Below are 26,674 nucleotides of genomic sequence, written 5' to 3' on the forward strand. Positions count from 1 at the left end.
TTAATCAGTAAATAGCCACTAGCTATCAGAGCATCCTGAACATATCAACATTTTTATTTGGTTATCAACATCCACTCTTCATGGCTAATCCATACATAACAGCTTCAGAACAGAGTGTCATTACATATACTATTGTTTCCTTCATCCATGTTAATTTTAGTCTTTCTCCAAAAGTATCATCATATTTATCAACCTTTGATATATAGAAGATAGACACAAAATGCAGGACTCAGTGGGACAGGCAGCATCTCAGGAGAGAAGGAATGGGTGACATTTCAGGTCGAGACCCTTCTTCAGAGGATCTTTGGAACCACAGCTCAGACAGCCAATCCTTATCTGAGTTTGTCCCTCCACATCTCGATTTAAATTCTATTCCTACAACTAAGAAACGTTAATTAATTTTATGTTCTTTATCATTAAAAAAAAAACATAGAACACAATGGCTCAGGTGTAGGCACTTCAGTCTACACTGTTTAGCTCTTAGGGCTAATGGAATCAAGGGATATGGGGAGAAAGCAGGAACGGGGTACAGATTTTGGATGATCAGCCATGATCATATTGAATGGCAGTGCTGGCTTGAAGGCCTGAATGGCCTACTCCTACACCTATTTTCTATGTTGCTATGTTTCTATGTCCATGCCGAACATGATGCCAAGTTGAACTAATCTTCTCTGACACCACATGATCCATATCTCCCCATTCCCTGCATATCCATGTGCCGAGCAAAAAGCCTCTAAAACCACCCTTGTTCCAGGCACCCACCGCTATCTATATATAGGATTCTTGCCCTGCATATCTCAATTAAACTTTCTCCTCTGGCCTTAAATCTATGCTCTATCATCTTTTACATTTCTAATCAGTAAATAAATGTTCTGACTGTATCCGTAACATGTAACAATGTAAAATGTTATTTTTATTCATTACTATTGCAGCCAACTTACAAAATCCAGTTCCATTGTATCTCGGAATTTCAGTTCTACCATATGATATCATAACTGTATAATTTGATTGGCATTTCTTAGTGAATTTCTGGTATGTTTGTTTTTAAATAAAGACCAGGTTTATTTTGGCCATGAAGTTGACCCTTGAACATTATCTGGCGAATGGTTACAACACAAATCATCACCTATCCATGTTTTCGAGAGATGGTTGAAGAAGGTTTCAACCTGAAACATCACCTATCCTTGTTCTCCAAGGATGCTGCCTGACCTGTTGAGTTACTCTAGAATGTTGTGTCTACCTTCGGTGTAAACTGGCATCTGCAGTTCCTTGTTATCACCTTGGACGTTTTTGTTACCTGATTTCTGCATTTACTATTATGAACAATTTATGTACAGTTTAAAACTATTCAAAGAATTGTATAAATGTTATGGCCTATGAAGCCATTTTTACCATTGTCCATGCTAAATCCTCATGGAGTCATCTCATCAGACACAGTTCCTCATATCCTGCAATTTTCCTTCAAGTGTCCACCTAATTCCCTGAATGATTTTACTTCCACCACCTTTACAGACAGCCAATTCCAGATCATGCCCACCATCTATCAAAATAAAGTGTTCCCCTCAAATTTGCCTGAATCTCTCATCCAAACCTTTAAATATTCCCAGCTGAAAAATACTTGAAATTCTCCATTGGGTCGGCAGTATCTGTGGAGAAGAAGGTGTTCTGATGAAAAGTCATCCCTTTTCTCTCCCCAGATGCTGCATGACTGCTGAGTATATCGAGTATTTTCGGCCTCATTTTAGATTTCCAGCATCCATAGCAGGACAGAGATTACATGTGCATAAATAGAACTGAGTCATTTAGTCTACCTTGATCACTATTTCTAAGTTTGATATTAAATGCCTTCCATTATTTGCCTGCCCATAATGTCAGATTATCCACATGTTATTGCAATCTATTTCTATCTTCACTGTAACATCCACAAAATGGCAATTTTACCCTACACTCTCCCATCCATTAATATATATTAAAAAAAAGTGCTGGTCCCACCACTGATCCCTGTAGAGTAACATATCAAACAAAAGAGGCTTACCAAAATAAATAATTAAATGAATAGAAATATAAATGTAATTAATTATATAAACTGAAGCATAACATTTTTCCCAATGTGTGTGTCAGATTTGGAAAATGCATCGAGACCCGTGTGTGCTTGTACATCAGTCACTGAGAGTAAGCACGCAGGTACAGCAGGCAGTGAAGAAAGCTAATGGGATGTTGGCCTTCATTGCGAGAGGATTTGAGTTTAAGAGCAAGAAGGTCCTATTGCAGATGTACGGGGCCCTGGTGAGACCGCACCTGGAGTATTGTGTACAATTTTGGTCTCTTAATTTGAGGAAGGACATTATTGTTATTGAGGGAGTGCAGCGTAGGTTCACCAGGTTAATTCCCGGGATGGCGGGACTGACATATGATGAAAGAATGGATCGACAGGGCTTGTATTCATTGGAATTTAAAAGGATGAGAGGATATCTTATGGAAACATAAAATTCTTAAAGGATTGGACAGGCTAGATGCAGGAAACATTTTCCCGATGTTGAGGGAGTCCAGAACCAGTTTAATAATAAGGGATAAGCCATTTAGGACTGATATGAAGAAAAACATTTTCACACAGAAAGTTGTGAATCTGTGGAATTCTCAGCCACAGAAGGCAGTGGAAGTCAAGTCACTGGAGTGTTAGATTTAGTTCTTAGGACTAAAGGAATCATGGGATATGAGAAAAAACTAATTTTAGATGATCAGCCATGATCATATTCGCGCGCTACCTGCATGACACGCAAATGACATCCAAGTGGGACAGGCCCTTAAGAAATAAAGGAAATTGCAAAAAGTAGTGAACACTGCCTGGTCCATTATGGATACTGATCCCCCCCACCATTGAACGGATCTGTAAGAGGTGCAGTCTGAAAAAGGCAGCTAGCATCATCAATGACCCACACCACTCTGGCCATGCTTTCATTTCACACCTGTCATCAGGAAGAAGGTACAGGAGTGACCTCCAGATTCAGGAGCAACTTCAGGGCTATTTAGTACCACAAACTACAACTAATATTCAAACTACAAACTGTCTTGGTTGCACTAAGGATTTTGGGCTTTTGTTTTATTTTGCACTAATATCAAGGTTTTATTTATCGATAGTCTTTTTTTTGTTTGATTATTATGTAATCTATGGAGTACTATATTTATAGACCTACTATGCTGCTGCAATTAAGAATTTCATTGTCCTGTTTTGATACATGTGACAATTAAACACTCTTGACTCTCTTGATTCTCTTTCCAGAATGGTCAACTCATTCACTCTTGCATTATGTTATCTAAAATTGGTTCTTAAATATGTCCAGTGTGTTAACTTGCAGTGTTTATTGGCACATTTTTACAGCTGCTGGATATACACTTTAAATACTTACACTCCAGCAACTATTTCAACATTGTCCTTCACCCGTGTCCTCTAAATCTGTTCAGACAACAGTTCTGAAAATTAGCAATCTGCCCCGACCACTACAAAGAGAAAGCTTCACAACCATTTTCTTTTTCTGTTTTTGTTCTACTTGTTTTAGTTAAATATGAGACCCCACTTGCCAGTACCAATGCCAGTATTCTTTGATGTTGTTTCTTTGATATATTTTCACCTGGCATTCACAAAACCATTACTTAAAAGCTGCAACAGTTATGTATCGATGCACTTTGATGCAACTAAGATCTGAGTGAGGACACCTCCATGGAATCCAGGACCATGACGTATCTGGATACCACCAATAGGATCCCATTAAGCCATCTTCACAAATTGGCAGTAAATTATGGATCATACAGTATGTTCTTAGCTCCAAATAATGTTTTTTTTTTTTAATTTGAGACATATCCATTATACAATATCCTTAGTACCTTATAATAATGGGTGCAGATAATCAGAGGAGTTTTTGAAAATTATGATTTACTCAAATAAATTAATTTTATTTTATATTAGACTTTGAACATATAAAATCTGATGATGATGATGAGCTGATATTTAACATTATCAACGCACACTCTTTGTTAAAGCAGTTACATGAAATGGGAAAAGTCTTGTTAACTGAGCAAACATCAAAGTGCTGGAAGAACTCCAATGCTGCCTGACCCACTGAGTTCCTCCAATATTGTTTTTTGCTCAAAATGCCAACATCTGCAGTTATATCTCCATTACCAACATTTGCTTCATAAAGCGTTCATAGAGTCCTTAAATTACAATTAAAAAACAAAGTACTTGTGCTATAACTCCAGGATAAGCACTCAACTAAGAAAACCTCAGTCGGTCAGGGAGTTATTGGAACCAAATTGTTGGATTTTCATCTTGTTCAGTACAAATTCAGCTGATTAGTGTTGAGAACACAGAGAAAGTGGCATACACAACCACTTACACCATTTTCCCTGTGATTCTACCAAATAATCTGCCAGTGGATAACTCGAGAACAACTCCTACAATTCCAGTCAAAACAAAACAGGAATTGAAACTATATTTTCACTTCAATACACTCTAGAGCCAATGAAGTACATTTTGAAGTGTGATGATTGATATGATGTAAGAAATGCAGTTGCTAATTTGAGCCGAGCAAGCTTCCCCAGACAGTAATGCGATAATCACCCAATTATCTGTTTCAGCAATTTTGATTGAGTGATAAACATACGCAGGTCACCAGGGAGAACTTCATTGCTCCTCTTTGAAACAGTGTCAGTGAATCTTTTACAGCCACATGGGATACAGAGAGTTGAACATCCCATCCAAATAGCAGCATAATATCGCTCTTCCATCCCCATCCACCTCTTCCCATTTCATGGCTCCACCCCGTGCATTCTGCAGATATGCTATCCATGTTCTTTCACCTTTCCCCTTTTCCCTTCCCACCATCCGGGGACCCAAAGAATCATTAACCTTGAAATAGTTGAATTCACAATGTAGTCTAGAAACAAGGAACCGCAGATGTTGGTTTATACCGAAGATAGACACAAAGTGCTGGAGTAACTCAGGTAGCATCTCTGGAGAAAATAGATGGGTGACTTTTCCGGATAGGAAGGGCCTAGACCCGAAACGTCACCCATTCATTTTCTCCAGCGATGCTGCCTGACCCACTGAGTTATTCATGCACTTTGTCTCTATCCTCGCAATTTAGTTCAGTGTTCACATTAGAGACATCAAATGCATGTTGAGGTCACTTTACGGGGCACCTTCACTCAGCCGGTAGAAGAGACCCTAAACTACTTGTTGCCTACCATTTATATTGACAATTACACTCCCTCTCGGAACTCCTCATCTCTGCCCTCCATAACTATTATACTTTGGCCCAAAGTAAGTTCACTAAGCCATCCTCAGGTTTTGTCTGGGCACCTTGCAAACTCCAAGTCTCAAGATTCAATTTTCCATCTTCATAAGATCCTCGCTTTCTTTCTTTAGGACTGGCCATTTATACATTCCATTCCTCCCCTACTCTTATTCTCCACTTGAATAATCTGCCCTGCTTAGCACATTCAGGCAGGCCAAATAATATCACAATCTGGATGCCTCCATAACAATCAATTTCACAAGGAATTTTAACCATCCATTTGGTGTCTGTCCATTGTTACATCCTTTGGTTTAGTTTAGCTTTTAATTTAGTTTAGAAATACAGTATGAAAACAGGCTCTTTGGCCCATCAAGTCCACGCCGTCCATCGATCACCCATACACTAATTTGATTGTACACACTAGAGACAATTTACAAAAGCCAATTAACCTACAAACGTGCACGTCTTTGGGATATGGGCGAAAACCGGAACACCCGGAGGAAACCTACGCGATCACAGGGAGAAGGTACAAACTCCACCTAGGCAGCACCCATAGGCGGGTCAAGGCATTTTTTAAGTTGAAGTCTATGGCTTAGTTTAGTTTAGATATACAGTGTGAAAACAGGCTCTTTGACCCACCGAGTCTGTGCCATCCATCGATCACCCGTACACGTCACCCGTTCACACTAGTTCTATGTAATTCCACTTACTCATGCACTTACTACACACTAGGGGCAACTTACATAGGCCACACAGTCACAGGCAAAAGTGCATACTAACTCGCACGTCTTTAGGATGGGGGGGGGGGGTGGGAGGGGAGGAGGGGGGGGGGGGGGGTTCGAGACAGCAGGGCATCCCTGTGAGGAAACCAGTGAAACAAGCTGCTCGTACTCAGTGCAAATACCCACAAAAAACAAGAAACAGGCACAAACACAGAAAATAGGTGCAAAATTCTACGGCGCTACATACATGGAAGTCTGAGTCAGTGCATGTGTGGATTTGAATTTATGGTAGATATAATTCTCGGGAGAATCTGAACCCGCCTTCCAGAGGTCAGGTCTGCCGCTGCGCTAAGAGGTGTAGATGTCAGCAGCCCAATGACCTCTGCTCCTGGTTACCCTCTGATCCCTGTCTGCCATGGTGCAGCTGCCATACCATGCTGTAATGGCGAAGTGGACAGATGATCCTTCAAGCACCGACCCTTCTTCACACTGACGATAAACCTTACCCTGTTTGGTATCTCATGAAGTAATCCAACTGGAAATAACATCAATGTGGACATCATGTGAGAGCCAGGGATTTATCTTTCACATTGTCTGCAGGGAATATCCAGTGGCATTCACTGTTTACGATACGATACAATACAATAAGATAGAACTGTATTTATCTGAGGAGGGAAATAGATCTGCCAACAGTCATAAAACACAAGATACATGAAACATGAAATTAAAGTGATGAGTGGAAAGGATTGGGGATGTGCAAAGATTGGGGAGGGGTGAGAGGGGAGTCATCTAGCCCATGACAGAAGGGGGAGGAGTTGTACGGTTTGACAGCCACAGGGAAAAAGGTGTTCTGTACTGCATCTTGGTGGAACCAGTCTGGTGCTGCAGGTGCTCCTAAGGTTTACCAGTGTGTCATGGAGGGGGTGAGCTGTATTGTCCAAGATGCTCCGCAGTTTGAGGAGCATCCTCCTCTCCAAGACCACCTCCCATGAATCCAACTCCGACCCCAAGATGGAGTCAGCCTGCCTGATGAGCTTGTTGATCATATTGCCCTCCATGGCCTTTTCCCTGCTGCCCAGCACACGGCAGCGAAGAAGATGGCACTGGCTACCACCGACTGGTAGATCATCTGTATTGAAGTGAATGTTCACAAATGCGAAGTATTGAAAAGACCATTGTACTTCTGAAATTCTAAATTGCACCTGCTCAATTAGATAAGCACTAGGTAAGATGTTTCATCCACAACAAAATGAATGTCACCTTTCACTGATCATTTTCTTGCGTAGGATTAAAATAGAATATCTGGAACTTCATAGCCTAACCAATCATCATGGATGGTGTTTGAATTTTCTGAGCAGGTAAATTCTATTTGTGAAAGAATAAATTAACCTGGCATACATACGTTCCCAATTAGATCCACTTGAATAGTATTGGAAAACAACATGAGGAGTAATGGCTGGGAAGGAACTTCAGATGATGGTTTATACTAAAGATAACTACAAAATGTTGGAATAACTCAGCGGGTCAGGCATCATCTCTGGAGAAAAAGGATGGGTGACGTTTCGGATCGTAACCCTTCTTCAGACTGAGCAATGGCAATGAATTTTTATGCGTTAGTGGGCTTGAAAGAACAGACCAAAATTTCCAGATCCCCTTGTGCTTTTTGAAATATCTCACCATCCACCCAGAGAATATATTGTATATCTTGCAAAGGGATTGTAGCTGCATCTTTAACTTTGCTTGCCATATTGTATGAGCATAGTAGTTTTGAATTGGTGGGGAGGTGGAGGAAAGACATACGCTGTTGGGCTATGAAAAATGAGAGTTACCCAGCTGCCGTTTAAACAAATGAGCACCTCAGATGATCAACTCATTGTTTTGTTTAGTTTAGTTCAAAGCTACAGCATGGAAAGAGGCCCTCCAGCCCACCGTGTCCATGACGACCATCGATCACGTGTTCAAACTTCTTCTGTTATCCCACGTTTGATATGAATTTGATATAAACAAATAAAATAGCCACGTTTAGGTTAACATCATGTGTTAATATAACAAAGCAGTTTTTGATTTATAAGGACACAAAATACATTAACAATATTCCACAGAAATGGAGACGGAAGCAGCTGCAGGTGCTGGAGTCTTGAGCAAAAATCGAAGTGATGGAGGAATTCAGTGGGTCAGGTAGCATCTGTGGATGGAAATGGACAGATGGCCTTTCTTCAGACCGACGAAGTAGGGGTATAAAGCTTGTGAGAAGAGTTGGGAATGGGGCAAAGTTTGGCAAGAGATAGGTGGAAACAAGTGAGGGGGAGAGCGATGATTGGCTAATGGGTGGAGATAATCACAAAGGCTAGAGGTGAAATGGAGACAAAAGGGTATCAGCTGGGTGGCACAGTGGCACAGCAGTAGAGTTGCTGCATTACAGTACCAGAGATCCGGGTTCGATCCTGCCTATGGACGCTCTCTGTACGGAGTTTGTACGTTCTCCCTGTGACCACATGGTTTTTCTCCGGGAGCTCCGGTTTCCTTCCACACTCCAAAGACGTACAGGTTTGTAGGTTAATTGGCTTTGGTAAAATTGTAAATTGTCCCTTGTGGGTAGGATAGTGTTGGTGTACTGGGAACGTTGGTCAATGCAGACACGGTGGGCCAAAGGGCCTGTTTCCACGCTGTATCTCTGATGTCCAAAGTCTAAAGTCTAAAGAAGGAAGAGGAGGAGTGAAATGCAAATTCAGAGGGAGAGACATGGGTGTAAGAGAACAGGGAATAAAAGAAAGAGAATGGATAAGGAGAAAATGGTGGACAAAGCATGGAGGATTTACAGATGCGTATAAGGAGGAGGGGAAAGGAACAGGGTGGCAGAGTTGATGGCAGAAAGATGTGTGGATCAGAGTTGGGGTTGGGAGAAGGGAAGCGGGATCGGTGGATTACTTGAAATTGAAACATTTGAAGTCCATGCTGTTAGGTTGTAAGGTACCCAGGCAGATTATGAGGTGCTGTTCTTCCAGGAAATACCACAGAAAGCTGAAAAGATAAAAATCAGAGGTCAAAATGTGGAAACAAGGAACTTCAGATGCTGGTTTACATAAAAGGAAACAAAGTGCAGGAGTAACTTAGCAGGTCAGGCTGCAGCTCTAGAGAACACAGATAAGTGACGTTTCCAGTCAGAACCTGAGGTCATCTCGGTCTGCTGATTTAAGAGACACAGAAAGAATAAATGCAAGTACAACAGGGAAATAGTATTTTGGCTTTCAGTGTAGAACTGTGGACTACATGGGTAAGGGAATATTGTTGACACTGTATGTTGCTTTGAAGAGTCCTAATTTGGAGTATTAAGTGTCGTTCAGCTATGGCATCAATATGATATAATTTCATAAATTGATTCCTAGAATGAGTGGGTTGACAATGTTAAGAAAAATGCACAGTGGAATTTAGAAGGAACAAGAGGCAATCTCATTGACGTGCAAGATTCTGAGAGGTATCGACAGGGTAGATGCTGAAAAGCTGTTTCTTCCAGCTAGAGGCTCGGAACGGGGATTCAAACGAGTCAGCCATTTAGCACTGAGATGAGGAGAAATGTTGTTACGCAGATGTTTATAAATCTTAGTAATTCCCTGCTTTAGAGGGCCGTGGATGTTCACTCCTTGCTTTTATAAAAGGGAATGACCAATATCTTTTTGGACATTAAGAGAAACACAGAGTGTGGACAAATGCAGTCAGAGAGTGGAGCAGGTGCTGGCGAGCAATGATCTAACTGAATGGCAAAGGAGGCTCAAGTGAATGGCTGATAGCATCCTGCTTTGATTTCCTCAGTTCTTATTAAGCCTGAATTCCTCCTCCAATTAGCTCAGTACAATATCTGATTGGATATTATTAACTAAACCAGAGGAGCAGGAGGAGTGCTAAAACCATGATTGTATGACTGCAATCTTTGTAACATACAAATTAAACCAAAGTTATTCCTGAGGCTCTTTAGACTGAAATGACACAAACTTCTATTTCTGAACAATCTCACTGACCTGCTGAATGCAGAGAGACCTACTAGCTCCCCCTGGTGTAAATTTAGTTTAGTTTAGTTCAGAGATAAAGCGCGGGAAACAGGCCCTTCGGCCCACCGAGTACGCACCGACCAGTGATCCCTGCACATTAACACTATCCTACACACACTAGGGACACTTTACATTTATACTAAGCCAATTAACCTACAAACCTGTACGTATTTGCAGTGTGCGAGGAAACCAAAGGTCTCTGAGAAAACCCACGCGGTCACTGAGAGAATGTACAAGCTGCGTACAGGCAACACCCATAGCCGGGATCGAACCCAGGTCTCTGTCAGTGTAGTTGTAAGCGCTGTAAGGCTGCAAGTCTACCGCTGTCCCACCATACACGCCCCATTTTGATTCATAATAATATTAAAAAAGCAGGACTATATATTTTTTATATTTGATTAAATGAAAAAGCCACCATTCTCAGATACTTAAGGTCAGAGGCAAAAAAAACCCATTTGTTTACTTGCTTTTCCGATTCTTATCAAAGAGCGGTCATTTTTTTTTCCATGTTTTAAATAATACCATGTCTGTATCAAAGAACTTTGCTCAGTTTTATTCGGCAATATTGATTTTTTTGGTACAATCTTTTTTTAGAAGGTGCAACACAAGGGAGATTGCATAAATGGGTCAGATCAAGTCTGACTCAAATTAAATTAATGAAACCTTAAGAGACTGCAGTATATTTCTAAGGCAGTTAGGTAGTGCTGAACACTTTTGAATTCAAACGCTATGCCAGAATTTTGGACTATTACAAAGATAAGGTGCTTTCCCATTAGGAGAGAGGAATAAAGTGTGTCAAGAGATGCCAAATTTTGTGTGACTCAAAATGCTACTTGGAGACCTCTAAACGAAGGAGCTGATCATGGGCTTTAGGAGGGCACATCATCCGAGGACGTACACTCCATTGAGGATAAATGGGGATCCTGTGGATAGGGTGAACTGTTTTAAATATCTGGGAGTCCACATCTCCGAGGATATGACATGGGCATCACACGCCTCAGCACTCGTGAGTAAGGCAAGGCAGCGCCTTTACCACCTCAGGCAATTGAGGAAATACAGAGTGTCTCCGAGGATCCCCCAGTGCTTCTACGCAGCGGCAGTGGAAAGCATCTTGTCCGGGAACATTACCATCTGGTTTGGGAATTGCTCTGCCAAGAACAAGAAGGCTCTGCAGAGAGTAGTGCGTTCGGCCGAACGCACTATGGGAACTTCACTTGCCCTCCTGCAGGAACTATACATCAGGAGGTGCAACTCCAGAGCCAACAATATCACGAGAGACCCCTTCCAAGCCTGCAATGGACTGTTCCAGCTGCTACGGTCAGGCAAACGCCTCCGTTGCCATACGGTGAGAACGGAGAGGTTGAGAAGGAGTTTCTTCCCAGAGGCCATTCGGACTGTAAACGCCTATCTCACCAGGGACTAACTCTACTGAACGTTTTTCCTTCCATTATTTATTATGTAAAGGAATATGTGTGTTATGATTGTGTTATGATAGTTTGTTTGGTTGTTTGTCATTTGCACAAAAGTCCGCGAGCATTGCCACTTTCATTTCACTGCACATCTCGTATGTGTATGTGACAAATAAACTTGACTTGACTTGACTTGACTTGCAGAGGTAAAGATATAATATGTGCTTCTTCACTGATATTCCAAAATGGAGATTCTAAAATAACCAAAATGTGAGGACAAGTTCATGACCTAAAATACAAACACGATCCATAAGACTTTGTTATAAGACAGTATCTTCAATATCTCTGCTCTTTCTGGTGCTATAGTGCAAGTAAATGCTGGAGTGCAGATTTAATCTGCACCCCCTGCTATCCAATGGGTAGATCTGCAAAGTCTTCACTCTAACACCAAATTGATAGATAATTGAAACAAAAATAGTTTATTGACCCAGATGTTCAGATTTTTAAAAGGGAATGAACATTAAGAAAATGGGGGAAAGTGAACAATAACATATCTATTAGGAAGCATTGTAGAGGTCACGATGACTGCAGAAAAATGGTTAGACCAGACTTGAGTTCAGTTCGAAGACATTTGTTACATGGGAGCGATACAATAGACCTGGAGGTAGGAGTGCAGGTTGATCAGAGTGATCCTGGAATAGGATAATTCAAGAATACAAGAATAGAGTAGATAAGCTAATCTATCCAACTAAGATTGAAAATTGATCCAATAGATATTAATAATAATAAAAGGTATAGGCTGGATGTATGGAGATAAAAAATATTTTTGGTAGATAGAACGTATATGGTTTTGAGATAATTTCTAGACAAGGTGATTTGGATTAGTTTTCACCCTTGCAGCTTGGAATCAGACCCTCCTGCCTATCGTGTCCGTGCCAACCATCAAGTACCAATTTACACTAATCTGAAATAAAAAGAGAAAACACTGGAAAAACGCAGCAGGTCATGCAGCAACGATGGAAAGATAACCAATTAACACTGAAGCAAACACTAAGTACTGGAGAAGCTCAATGGGTCAGTCCGCAGGTGCAGAGGGCATCCACAGATGCTGCCTGACCCACTGAGTTACTTCAGCACATTGTGTTTTGCTCAAGATTCCAGCATCTGTAGTCCCTTGTGTCTGCAGTTAACATTTCACACCTGGAACTCTTCATCAGAACTGAGAAAGAAAGAAGGATGTTGTGGGAGTAGTGGAGAAAGAGGACAAACGCAATACATGGAACAAAGGGAGCTTCCCTGATAGAGTGAAATAATGAGAGCTGTTAAGCTAAGCCTGAAGAAGGGTCTCAACCCAAAACATCATCTATTCCTTTTCTCCAGAGATGCTGCCTGTCCCACTGAGTTACTCCAGCTGTTTATGTCTATCTGCGATAAGATGCCCCTTTGTCTGCATAATGTGCTGTTCATATTGTATAACCTGTGCATATTGCATAACCTGGGTATAATGTTTGATAGTCTGACCATAAAGAGTAAAATGGGGAAAGGATGGGAGCAGGAGTAGAAATAGATGGCAAAATATGCCAGTTATTATACAAACAGAAAGAAAGAAGCAGTTATATAAAGTTGGAGAATTCAGTATTGAGGCCTGCAAGTTGTAACATGCCCAGAGAGAAAAAAAGATGTGTTGTTCCTTTAGCTTGCGTTGGACTCTGTTTTAACAGTAAAGGAGGCCACGGTGAGAGGTCCGAGTGGGAGTAGATGGTGAATTAAAGTGGCAGGCAACCTGAAGCTTAAGGTCACTCTGTAGGCTGAGGGCACGTGCTCTGCAAAGTCCACACACACAATCCACATTTAGTTTCTCCATTGTGGAGGAGGCTACATTGTGAACACAGAATGCAGTCGATTGGAAGATGTGTAAGTGTCTGTGCCCTTGGATGGTGGGAAGGAAACAGGTGAACAGATGTTACATGGTAAAATGCCATGAACCAGCATGCACAGTTCATTGTGTCGACATTTATTCTGAGGAAGGGGCTCGACCCAAAACGTCACCTACTCCTTTTCTCCAGAAATGCTGCCTGACTCTCTGAGTTATTCCAGCATTTTGTGTCCATCTTCGGTGTAAACCAAGAGTCAAGAGTCCTCTCAGACATATCAGCAAGCTTCTCAGAATGTAGAGGCGCTGAAATTGTAGTGAATTGCAGACGCAGCCGATACCATCACACAAATCATTCTATTGACTCCATTTATACATCACGCTGCCTCGGCAAGGCCAGCGGCATAATCAAGGATGTGTTGCACCTTGGTCACTCCCTCTCCTCCCCTCTCCCATCAGGCAAAAGGTACAGAAGTGTGAAAGCGCATACCACCAGATTTAAGGACAGGTTATTCCCACCTGTTATCAGGCAACTGAATCATCATACAACAACCAGCGAGCAGTGCTGAACTACTATCTACCTCTTTGATGATCCTCAGACTATTCTTTTTTTTAATTTATTTTTTATTTTTTTTATTTTATTAGAAGTTAATACAGTACAAAACAATACAGTGGAACCTAATTTTAGGTGCCAACTATGTCATACCATAATCCATTCTATGTACAACCTCTAGTTTTATGTTTTGAAAAGGAAGTAAGCAAGACAAGAAAAAGAAAACAATGGAAAGGGGAAAAAGAGGAAAAATAGATGGTAGAGAATAGAAAAACGTGAAGTGTGTCTATAAAAAAAGAAAAAGTGGAAAATAAAAATAGGAGAGAAGGCCCCTTAAAAGAGAAATTTTCAAATCTTTATTCGGAGATGTAGATCTATCCGCATGAACTGAAATCAGCAATCTTTACGGTACCGCTGCATCACATGATTCCAAAAAGTCGATGAAAGGAGACCAACTCCTTAAGAATTGGTCATATTTATCTATTAGTCGGAGTCTCATTTCTTCAAGGCGTGCTATGTCCATCGTATTCCTAATCCACATTTTAACAGTTGGTATAGCTGTATTTTTCCAAAATTTAAGTATCAATTTCTTTCCAATTATTAACCCATAATTTAAAAAAACGTTTTGGTCTTTATTTAAATTGATATCTTCTACTATTATTCCAAATATAATCCATTCCGTTTTAGGTTCTATTCTTGACTTGAAAAGCTTTGTAAATATATCAAATATATCGCTCCAAAATGTATTCAACTTTGTACATCCTACAAATTAATGTGTTATATTAGCGTTTTGAAACAAACATTTATCGCATCTGGGAGAGACGTTTGGGTAAAATTTATTCAATCTCGTTTTTGAATAATAGTCTATGTAATAATTTGAATTGAATTAAATTATGCCTTGCATTAATGGAACAATGTTGTGTGTTCATCAGATACTTTTCCCATCTATCCTTCGAGATCTTTATCATTAGCTCATGTTCCCAATCTTCTCTTAGTGCTTCTGTTGAGGGTAATTCTCTATTTAATATATTATTATAAAAGTATGATATTAGATTTTGTGAATCAGCCTTAATATTCATTGCTTCTTCTAAAGGGTCTAAAAATATAGTTTGAAATCTATGTGGATATTTCTTCATAAAGTCACATATCTGTATATATTTAAAATATTGATTATCCTTCAGACCCTCAGACTATTCTTGACCGGACTTTGCTAGCTTTACCTTGCACTAAATGTAATTATTTTAACATATATCTATACACTGTAAAGGATCAATTGTAACCGTGTTTTGTCTTTCTGCTGACTGGTTGGCACACAACAAAAGCTTTTCACTGTACCTCGATACACGTGACAATAGACTAAACTGAACTGATGGGCTTTCTTTATTATTACATCAGTGTGCTGGGTCCAGGAAAGATCTTCAAAAATATGCACGCCCAGGAATTTGAAGCTTTTGGCTCTCTCCACTGTCATCCGTCGATATAGACAGGTTTTTGAGTCCTCGTCCTTCTTCGTCCAAAGTCCACAATCATTTCCTTGGTCTTACTGACACTGAGAGCCAGGTTGTTGTGCTGGCACCATTTTATCAGTCGATCGATCTCACTTCTATACTCTGATTCATCATCATCTGTAATTCATCCAACATCGGTGGTGTCATCAGCGACCTGCATCTGTAGTTCCTTCCTACACATTTTGTCTGCATTTTACTGCTGCATTATGAAATCTCCACAAAGTATGACTACTTTGAAGAAGTTCTCCTCCTCCCTCTGACAGGACTTTCATGAAATCCTCTCTCACTGCTCCCAATCTGTGTTTCATGCGGCTCTCCTGCTCTTCAACCATGTTCTGACCCAAACTCGCATCTCTGGTCTTTGTCCACCCATCTGCCCATTAAAACCCACCTCACCCTGTTTCCACCCATCACTCGCTGGACTTTTTCCAAAGCCACCTCTCATCTAGCTTTCCCTAACCCCCCTCCCCACCACTATCGGTCTGAAGAAGGATCCCGACCTAAAACATCACCTATCCATGTTCTCCAGAGATGATACTTGATCCACTGAGTTACTGCAGCACTCTGTGTCTTTTGTGTGAACAATTATTTAAGGATTAATGAAGGATTAGTGCAAAATGATTGGATGTCAGTCACCACTGGCACAGTGGATTGAAGGTTTGTTTCAATGCCATATCTCTCTATAATTCTATGACACTACACATGATCAACCTTCTCAATTGAGAGGAACTTTTTAATTTTGGTTGTCTCCATCTATGGCTGCTTCATGATGGGCATGAAGTCACTATTTTCACAAATAGGTCCACCTCAGAATTACTGTCAGAGTTACCGTTGAAGAAGTACTGAAGGTACTATCGTGTATGAAGGTAGACAAATCTCCAGGGCCTGATCAGATACATCCGAGGACACTGTGGGAAAACAGAGAGGAAATTGCGGGAGCCCTGCTTGAAATTTACGAGTCGCCCCTAAATACAGGAGAGGTTCCGGAAGACTGGAGGGGCACAAATGTTGTGCCTCTTTTCAAGAAGGGCTGCAGGGAAAATGCTGGGAACTATAGGCCGGTGAGCTTAACATCTGTAGTTGGAAAGTTACTAGAGAGTATTCTGAGGGATAGTATTTGGTCGGGCAAGGGCTGATTAGGGACAGTCAGTATGGTTTTGTACATGGGAGGTCGTGTCTCACAAATCTGATTGAATTTTTTGAAAACGTGACCAAAAAGGTTGATGAGGGCAGAACTCTAGAAGTTGTATAAATGGATTTCAGTAAGGCATTTAACAAGATTCTGCATCGTAGACTACTCTGGAAGGTTAGATCGCATGGGATCCAAGGTGAGATTGCTGAATGGATAACAAATTGGCTCCATGGAAGAAATCAGAGGGTGATGGTGGAAGGTAGCTTCTCGGACTGCAGACCTGTGACTAGTGGTGTGCCTCAGGGTTCAGTGCTGGGCCCATTACTGTTTGTCATCTACATCAATGATTTAGATGAGAACATACAGGGCAAGATTAGCAAGTTTACAAAAGTGGGTGGTTTTGCAGATAGTCAAGATGATTGTGAACGATCGCAGCAGGATCTGGATCGAATAGCCAAGTGGGCTGAGGAATGGTTGATGGAATTTATTACAGAGACGTGTGAGGTGTTGCATTTTGGGATGTCTAACAAGGGCAGGACCTACACAATGAATGGTAGGCCTCTGGGGAGTGTCGTAGAGCAAAGGGATCTAGGAGTGCAGGTGCATGGTTCCTTGAAGTTCGAGTCGCAGGTAGATAAGATGGTCAAAAAGGCTTTTGGTTCAACAACAGAATGGTTGAACACAAATTTAAAACCAATGCATGGGATGGGTGAGTGGGGGGGGGGGGCGGATAGAGGGGGGGAAAGGACAGTGGGGCATATCTCTGTTTTTTTTCTCTTCTTTCTCTTTTTTCTTCGTGCACTTCTTTGGTAGTTCAGGGGTCTTTCCTTCTCTCTCTTTTGCATCTTTTTCTTCATTTTTTCCTTTTTTCTCTTTTTTTCCAATTTATGTATCAATTTATAAAATGTTAACTTGTACGAAAAGCTGCACGAAAATTGTATAACTCTCATGCCGATTGCTTTATTCTTGTACATTTGCTTCTAATAAAATGAATATTAAAAAAAAAAAAAAAGGCTTTTGGTACATTGGCTTTCATCAGTCAGAGTATAGAGTATAGAAGTTTGGAGGTCATGTTGCAGTTGTATAAGACGTTGGTGAGCCCGCATTTAGCATAATGTGTTCAGTTCAGGCACCATGTTATAGGAAAGATATTGGCAAGCTTGAAAGGGTTCCGAGAAGATTTACGAGGATGTTGCCAGGACTAGAGGGTGTGAGCTATAGGGGGAGGTTGAGTAGGCTGGGTCTCTATTCCTTGGAGCGCAGGAGGATGAGGGGTAATCTTATAGAGGTGTACAAAATCACGAGAGGAATAGATTGGGTGGATGCACAAAGACTCTTGCCCAGAGTAGGGGAATCGAGGGCCAGAGGACATAGGTTCAAGGTAAAGGGGAAAAGATTTAATGGGAATCTGAGGGGTAACTTTTTCACACAAAAGGTGGTGGGTATATGGAACAAGCTGCCAGATGAGGTAGTTGAGGCGGGGACTATCCCAACATTTAAGAAACAGATATACAGTTTTGAGGGAAATAGGACAGGTTTGGAGGGATGTGGACCAAACGCAAGCAGGTTGGGACCAGTGTAGCTGAGACATGTTGTCCAGTGTGGGCAAGGTGAGCCGAAGGGTCTGTTTCCACACTGTATCACTCTATGAATCTATGACCCTAATTCCAGTACAGAGAGTCAAACAAGGCTGGGTCATCATCCCATTCTTTTTCTCAATCTTTCTGGTCACAATACTACCAATAAAATTCCACGTGCAATGGTACTAATCTATAGGATCAAAGGGAAACTGTTCAACTTACATCACCTCCCCTCCAGAATCAAGGTCACGGAACCTCTGACGCAGAGTTACTCTATGCAGATGACTTCCGAATGCACCTTTGATAGCTGAGTTCCAAGTCTTATTCACTGAAACATATAGTGCATTCAGAAAGTATTCACGTTTTCCACATTTTGTTACGTAACAGCCTTATTCTAAAATGGATTAAATTAATTATTTATCATCAATCAACACACAATACCCCATAATAAAAAAAGGCAAAAACAGGTTTAGAAATTTTTACAAAGTTATTAAAAAGAAATAACTTAAATATCACATTTATATAAGTATTCAGGCCATTAGATTAATTCTGTTTCCATTGATTATCCTTGAGATGTTTCTACAACTTGATTGGAGTCCACCAGTGGTAAATTAAATTGATTGGACATGATTTGGAAAGGCACACACATGTCTATATAATGTCCCACAGTTGACGTGCATGTCAGAGCAAAAACCAAGCCATGAAGACGAAGGAATTGACTGTAGATCCCCGAGGCAGGATTGAGTCGAGATACAGAACTGGGGAAGGGTATAAAACAATTTCTGCAGCATTGCAGGTCCCGAAGAGCACAGTGGCCTCTGTCATTCGTAAATAGAAGAACTTTGGAACCACCAGGACTCTTCAAAGAGATGGCCACCCGGCCAACCTGAGCAATTGGGGGAGAAGGGCCTTGGTCAGGGAGGTGACCAAGAACCCAATGGTCACTCTGACAGAGATCCAGAGTTCCTATGTGGAGATGGGAGAACCTTCCAGAAGGACAACTATATTTGCAGCACTCCAACACTCAGGCCTTTATGATAGAGTGGCCAGACGGAAGCCACTCAGTAAAAGGCACATGACAGCCCATGGAGTTTGCCAAAAGGCACCTAAAGGACTCTCAGACCAGGAGAAACAAGATTCTCTGGTCTGATGAAACCAAGATTGAACTCTTTCGCCTGAATGGCAAGCGTCATGTCTGGAGGAAACCAGGCACCGCTCATCACCGGGCCAATACCATACCTATGGTGAAGCATGGTGGTGGCAACATCATGCTATGGTGAAGTTTTTCAGCAGCAGGAACTGGGCGACTAGTCAGGATCGAGGGAAAGATGAACGGAGCAAAGTACGGAGAGATCCTCGATGAAAACCTGCTCCAAGGCGTCCTGGGCCTCAGACTGGGGCAGAGGTTCACCTTCCAACAGGACAACGACCCTAAGTACGCAGCCAAGACAACGCAGGTGTGGCTTCGTGACAAGTCTGTGAATGTCCTTAATTGGCCCAGCCAGAGCACGATTGAACATCTCTGGAGGGACCTGAAAATAGCTGTGCATCGACGCTCCCCATCCCACCTGACAGATAAGAATCTGCAGAGAAGAATGGGAGAAATTACCCAAATACAGGTGTGCCAAGCTTGTAGTATTATGCCCAAGAAGACTTGAGGCTGTAATCACTGCCAAAAGTACTGAGTAAAAGGTCTGAATACATGTAAATGTGATATTTCAGTTATTTCTTTTTAATTACTTTGCAAAAATGTCGAAACTGTTTTGCTTTTTTATCATGGGGTATTGTGTGTAGATTGATGATAAGAAAACAAAAGAATTTAATCTATTTTAGGATAAGGCTATAACGTAACAAAATGTGGAAAAAGTGAAGGGGTCTGAATACTTTCTGACTGCACTGTATCAACTAAGACCTTTATACTTGGCACTCACAAAATACAGGCTTTTGACAAAGCTGTCTCAATGAAACAACATCAGCTCTGATAATAAAGCTGAATAATGAAACGCTGGAAAATATGAGGCAGTTTCTGTATCATAGCGTCGTACAGTATGGAAACAGGCCATTCGACCCAACTCGTCCACTGCATTGCCCTGTAGTTTGTCCATGGCCCTTGATGCCTAAAACATTAATGTTCATCTTTCTAAACGCTTCTTAAATACCTTCTGCAACCAAGCTTTGACTGCTCTTAACCAGTGGATTCCTGGTACTTCCTAGTCGCTGGGTGGAGAAGGTGCACTTCATATCCCTTCTGAATCTCTTCAGCGTTACCCTAAACCTATGTCTGCCAGTTTAATTTACCTCTGAAATGGGGAAAAGTCTCCTGCAATCTGCATTGTGAATATGGTTTTATTATCCTTCCCACAATAGGGCACCCTAAACCACACAATACTCCACATGACTTCACAAATATTTTATAGTAATTTATGACTTTTTTTATGCCTAGAAGTGAGTGCCCACAAACCATTTATTTCTTGAATATATAGTTGCAAATGGACATATGACAAATTGAAATGCAGTAACAACAATTTTCATATCTGAAGTACACCAAAGTACGTCTTCCCTCCGCAATACTTCTCTCTGCAACACCGAGGCAAAAACCGTCATCGTGACTATTATCCCGCACATCTAGAAAATCTAGGTATTCAGTGAACGGTGCCGATCAATACTGACTTGATGGTATTTAATCCAGCACTGACCTGATTTAATTCAGCACTTTGTGTGTTTTTTAGGTCAATGGATGTTGTCTACATAGACTTCAGTAAAGCATTCAAGGATATCCTTCATGGTAAACTAATCCAGAAATTTAAGGCATATGGGAACATTAGTGTAGGAAGGAACTGCAGATGCTGGGTTAAACCGAAGATAGACACAAAAAATGCTGGAGTAACTCAGCGGGACAGGCAGCATCTATGGAGAGAAGGAGTGAGTGACGTTTCGGGTCAAGACCATTCTTGAAGATCAAAAGAGACTTGGTAGACTTGGCAGACTTGGCAGACTGGATGTCTGTGACAAGTTATGTTTCACAAGGATCAGTGTTGGTAATTCTGTTGCTTGTAATATCCATGAATGATTTGTATGAAAGCGCAAGTAGCTGTTTTGTAAATATACAGATGACACAAAAGTCGGTGGAGTAATGAATAGTGAGGATGGTTGTCAAAAGATACTGCAGTATATAGATCAATTGGAAATATTGGTGGAGGAACAGCAGACAGATTAATCCGGATAAGTGTGAGGTGTTGCACTTTAAGAGGTCAAATGTGAGGGGAAAGTATTTAGTTAATGGCAGGACCCTAATAGCATTGATGTACAGAGGGATCTTTAGGCGCTTTAGATCCCTGAAAGTGGCAACGCTAGTAGACAGCATGGAAAAATGAACAAACTATATACTTGCATTTATTGATCGTAGCATTGAAGTTGGGAAGTCATATTGGAATTATATAAAACTTTGGTTAGGTCACCTTTGGAGAATTGTGTGCAGTTCTGGTCTCTGCATTACAGGAAGGTTGTAGAGGCTTTGGAGAGGGTACAAAAAAAGGTTGTTACCTGGAATGAAGCATATCAGCTATAGGGAGAGGCTGGACAAACTTGGATTGTTTTTTCTGGAGCTTCGGACGCTGACAGGAGACCTGATAAAAGTACGTAAAATGATGAGAGGCATTAGAGAGGGTTGAAAGAGTATTTTTTCTCAAGATCGAAATGTCAATTTGCATGAATGTCTTAATTCAATGGTTCAACAATTCTTTATTATCACTGAGGTAAAATAAAATAATATTTTTGCATACAGTTTAGTAAATTATTACTATACATAAACACAATCCCATATTAAGTACAAAGTGTATAGAAATATCCCACAGACTATGTACATGAGCAGCCAGGACTGATGCCATTTTCAAAGTCACCGCTGAAACAGGTCATAAATGTCCGTTGCCAACGTCCCCCTCCACGCCTGGACATCATTCAACCTTCGTGTCACTGGGGTCATCTCTTGCAGCCGATCCTGTAGGCTTGGGCGGTAAGACCCTGGTTCCTCTTACCGCCCCTTTGTTCGTGCGTCGTCCTTCGCTGACTCCTTCCTCCCTCCTCTTCAGTTCTATGGTCCTCGGGTGCAAGCAGGAGCCAGGCTCAGCAGCGTCCCTCTTCGGGCTCAATGTCTTCCCTCTTCAGACTCTTTTTCCCGTTCTGTGGAGGGCGAGACAGGCCTGCCGGGTGGCTCGACGGTTCTGGTGCTGCGCGGCCCGCTATCCTTTCATCCTCTAACATCACAGTTATTGCAAAATGTAATAAAAAGGAATGTTAATGAATGACAACTTAAATGTTGAAAGAGGGAGATAATTCACATCACCCCGAAGTTGCAAAAATGACCAAAGGCAATGAATCGTGATTTTGTGCCTGTTTCTGTTTCATTGTTGTTACTGTCTGTTTGTATTGCACTTCATAGAGTCACAGATTTGTACAACACAGAAAACTTTTTGCCCATCTAAACTAATCCCATTTGCTTGCATTAGGTCTATATCCTTCTCTGCCTGATGCATTTAAATATTTGTTGAAATGTCTCTTAAATCTGGTGATTGTATCCAATTCCACCATCTCCTCTGGCAGTACGTTCCAGATATTAACCATTCTCTGTGTAAAAATAAAAACTTTCCCCACAAATTGCCTTCAAAACCTACATCTTAAATCTAAACCCTCTTGTTTTTGATCCCCCACCATGGGAAAAAAGCTGCTTTCTATCTACCCTTTATTGCTTCTTAATAATTTTTTAATATCTGTATCACGTCACCCCTCAGCCTCCTTTGTTATCAGGAAAAAAAACCCACCCTATCCAATCTCTCCCCATAACTAAAGTCCTCTAATCCAGGCAACATTCTGGTGAACCTCCTCTGCACTTTTTGCAGGCCAACCACATCGTTCCTACATGGTGGTGATTGGAATTGCATATAATACTCCCAGAATAGTCTAACATGTGTTCTATACAATTGCAACATAACATCCCAGAGGAGCTGTCGGAACTTAGAGCATCCCAACTCTTATATTCGAAGATGCACACAAAATGCTGGAGTAACTCAACAGATCAGGCAGTATCTCTGGAGAAAAGGAATAGGTAGCGTTTCTTCAGACTGAGAGCCAGGGGAGAGGAACAATAGATATAGAAAGGAGCATAGAGCAAATTAATGAAAGATATGCAAAAAGGACAGATCAAAGCCAGCAATGATGATCAAGGAAAGGTGGAATCCACAATGGTCAATTGTTGGCTGTGGGGAAGGTGATAACTGAGGGGAAGGTGAAACTCAGCAGGATGACAGTGAAACTAGTAGGACGACTGGGGTGGAGGAGGGACGGCGAGAGAAGGATGCAAGAGTTACTTGAAGTTATAGTAATCAATATTCATACTGCTAGGTTGTAAGCTGCCCAAATGAAATAAGCGGTCTTGTTCAATGAAGGTAAGCATATCACATGTTTAACTAATTTCACGGAACTATGGGCTTGAACCCCAACTCCATCTTTTCAACAACATTCTTTAGTGCCTTATCATTACTGAATATGTCCTTACATGACATCAAAATTCATGTCCTCATGCTTGGGACTAAATTTCATCTGCCAACACTCTGGCCAATTCTTCATCTTGTCTACAGCCTGCTGCAGCCTCAGGCAACATTCCTCACTGTCCATAAAAACAACAAATCTGTGTCATCTGCAAACTTACTAATCATACCACCTACATTCAAACCCATGTCTTAAAAATATCACAGTCAACAAGGGTCCCAACACCGAAGATAGATACAAAAAGCTAGAGTAACTCAGCGGGACAGGCAGCATCTCTGGAGAGAAAGATTGGGTGACAAGACCCGAAACGTCCATTCCTTCTCTCCAGAGATGCTGCCTGTTCCGCTGAGTTACTCCAGCTTTTTGTGTCTATCTTCGGTTTAACCCAGCATCTGCAGTTCTTTCCTCCACAAGGGTCCTAGCACTAAACTCTGTAGTATACCACTTGTCATAAACTTTAAATAAGAAAAGTACCTTTCTAGTACCACCTTCTGCTTCATAGGTTCATGTTATAAGAGCAGAATTAGGCCCACCGACCCATCAAATCTACTCCGTCATTCAATCATGGCTAATCTATCTTTCCTTCTCAACCCTATTGTCTTGCTTTCTCCTCATAACTCCTTACTAATCAAGAATTTGTCTATCACCACCTTAAAAATATCCATTGATGGCCTCCACGGCTATCTGTGGCAATGATTTGCATAAATTCACCACCCTTTGACTCAAGAAATTCCTTCTCCTTTCTAAAGGTATGTCCTTTTATTCTGAGGCTGTGCTCTCTGGTCCTAGACTCTTCTACTAATGGAAACATCCTCTCCACATTCCTCTATCCAGGCCTTTTCAATGAGTTTCAATGAGGTCACCGCTCATCTTTCTAAACTCCAGCAAGTACAGGTCTAGTTCCAGCAAACATTCATCGTATGTTAACCCAATAATTCCTGGATAATTCTGCTTCTTAACACCAGGCACACTTTGGATCCAATTTGCTAGCTCATCTTGGATCTCTTGTCCTTTAACCTTCTGGGAAAGCTAATCGTGAAGGACTTTGTTCAATTCAATTCAATTTAGTTTATTGTACCGAGGTACAGTGAAAAAACTTTTGTTGCATGCTAACCAGTCAGCAGAAAGATAATACATGATTACAATCAAGCCATTTACAGTACATAGATACATGATAAGGGAATAACATTTAAAGCAAGGCAAAGCCAGCAAAGTCCGATCAAGGATAGTACAAGGGTCGCCAATGAGGTGATAGTAGTTCAGCACTGCTCTCTGGTTGTCGTAGGATCGTTCAGTTGCCTGATAATAGCTGGGAAGAAACTGTCCCTGAATCTGGTGGTGTGTGTTTTCACACCTCTTTTCTTTTTGCCTGATGGGAGAGGGGAGAAGAAGGATTGACCAGGGTGCGACTTGTTCTTGATTATGCTGCTGGCCTTGCTGAGGCAGCGTGAGGTATAAATGGAGCCAATAGAAGGGAGGTTGGTTTGTGTGATGGTCTGGGCTGCGTCCACAATTCGCTGTAATTTCTTGCGGTCTCGGATGGAGCTGTTCCAAAACCACGCTGTGATGCATCCTGATAAAATGCTTTCTATGGTGCATCTGTAGAAGTTGGTGAGAGTTGTAGAGTTGTAGCCAAATTTCCTAAGCCTTCTAAGGAAGTAGGGATGTTGGTGTGCTTTCTTGCTCATTGTTTCCATGCCTTACTTATATATAGACCATGCCTAAGTCCTGCCTTCGTCAATCTTCTTAGTTACCTCCTCAAAAAAACTCAATCACATTAGTGACACATCCAAGTTATGCTGATGATCCCCTATCCATCCCTGCCTTTCCAAATTTACATCAGTCCCATCCCTTGGGATTTTCTCCAATAACATTCTTATCACTGGTGGAAGGCTCACCGGCCTGCATCCACCTTGTTTATCCCTGCTGCCCTGTCTCACAAAGGAACCCTTGTAAAATCAACCATTTTCAAATGTCTTCTTTTGCAATCCTGTTTTTCTCACCAAAAACAACAGCCATCTCCTCACAAGGCAAGGTCAGTTTATAAAATGCCACGAACTAGGGAGTTTGTAAGCCAAGATGAAAGTTAAATAAAAAGGTATTTAAAAGGCATTTATAAATAAGATAAACAATGGCCCTAGGGAAATAAAAGCACGTACTGAAATCCATTTCGATGACAGTTTTAAGAAAGCACCTTTTATGTATGGCTGAACCCATCTTTGCTGTGTCTTTTTGATTGGATTGTTTACCTAAAAATGCAAGCAATGTCCACAGTCTAGCCTGCTACTGCAGCCCTTTGATTTCAGTGAATTAAATCTTTAACTAACAAATTGCTCCACACCTTTGTCATGAGCAGAAAGGCAAAGGTCTATATTTTCCCAGCAAGAACATACAAGTCCTATAAATGTGTTGGGGCTTCCTATTTATCTCAGCACTGTTGTTGACTTAGAGCCTGCTTTGACTGACAGTGTACCTCAATGGCTTGTTACCTCTGCCATCTGTGTTTCTGAGTGCACCTAAAACAGATCAAAGTTGAAGCCTTTAAAAAAAAATTGCAAACCACAGCATGACAAGTAACATACCATGGTTGACACTACAAACAAAAATTAATGGCAGGAAGTTACTTACAGTAATTCAAAAAACCTTTAAGATCCTGTGTGTTTTTATGTTGCTTCTGCACCATGAATTTTCTAGTTAATTGATGTTAATTAAAATAATATTTCAATAGCCCAAATAATATTTTTTCCAAATCTTTAAACAAATCATCCGAAATTTGTGTCTTCACCACACTGACCCATTCACATTGGAATATATTTCTGACAAGCATGTTGACTTTTAGGCTCCTCAAGTGACCTTTATTTGGGTTAAAAATTAACAGTGTTAGATTACTATGTGGAAATTCTATGGGAAATTGTTGCCTTCATTGAATCCAACTATTCCCTTCCATCCATCCTGAAGCCATTTGCTGTTGCTGGGGTGAACTTTCAACATATGCCTGTAAGTGGCTATATGT

The 26,674-nt window shown here is 41.1% G+C and overlaps 1 long non-coding RNA gene across 2 annotated transcripts in view; it reads right to left on the bottom strand.

Annotated features, from left to right (window-relative positions):
- Positions 1-6,508: 6,508 nt before the first annotated feature.
- The window catches only part of LOC129714692 (uncharacterized), a 32,125-nt gene continuing 11,959 nt past the window's right edge, over positions 6,509-26,674 (bottom strand). For both annotated transcript variants that reach the window (XR_008726372.1, XR_008726373.1), the window contains exons 2-3: positions 21,661-21,743; positions 6,509-9,037 (exon numbers count right to left, since the gene is read on the bottom strand). This is a non-coding gene — a long non-coding RNA (uncharacterized LOC129714692). The remainder of the gene's footprint in view (positions 9,038-21,660; positions 21,744-26,674) is intronic.

Source organism: Leucoraja erinacea, chromosome 2, assembly GCF_028641065.1.
Source record: "Leucoraja erinacea ecotype New England chromosome 2, Leri_hhj_1, whole genome shotgun sequence".
In the NCBI taxonomy this organism is placed as follows: domain Eukaryota; kingdom Metazoa; phylum Chordata; class Chondrichthyes; order Rajiformes; family Rajidae; genus Leucoraja; species Leucoraja erinaceus.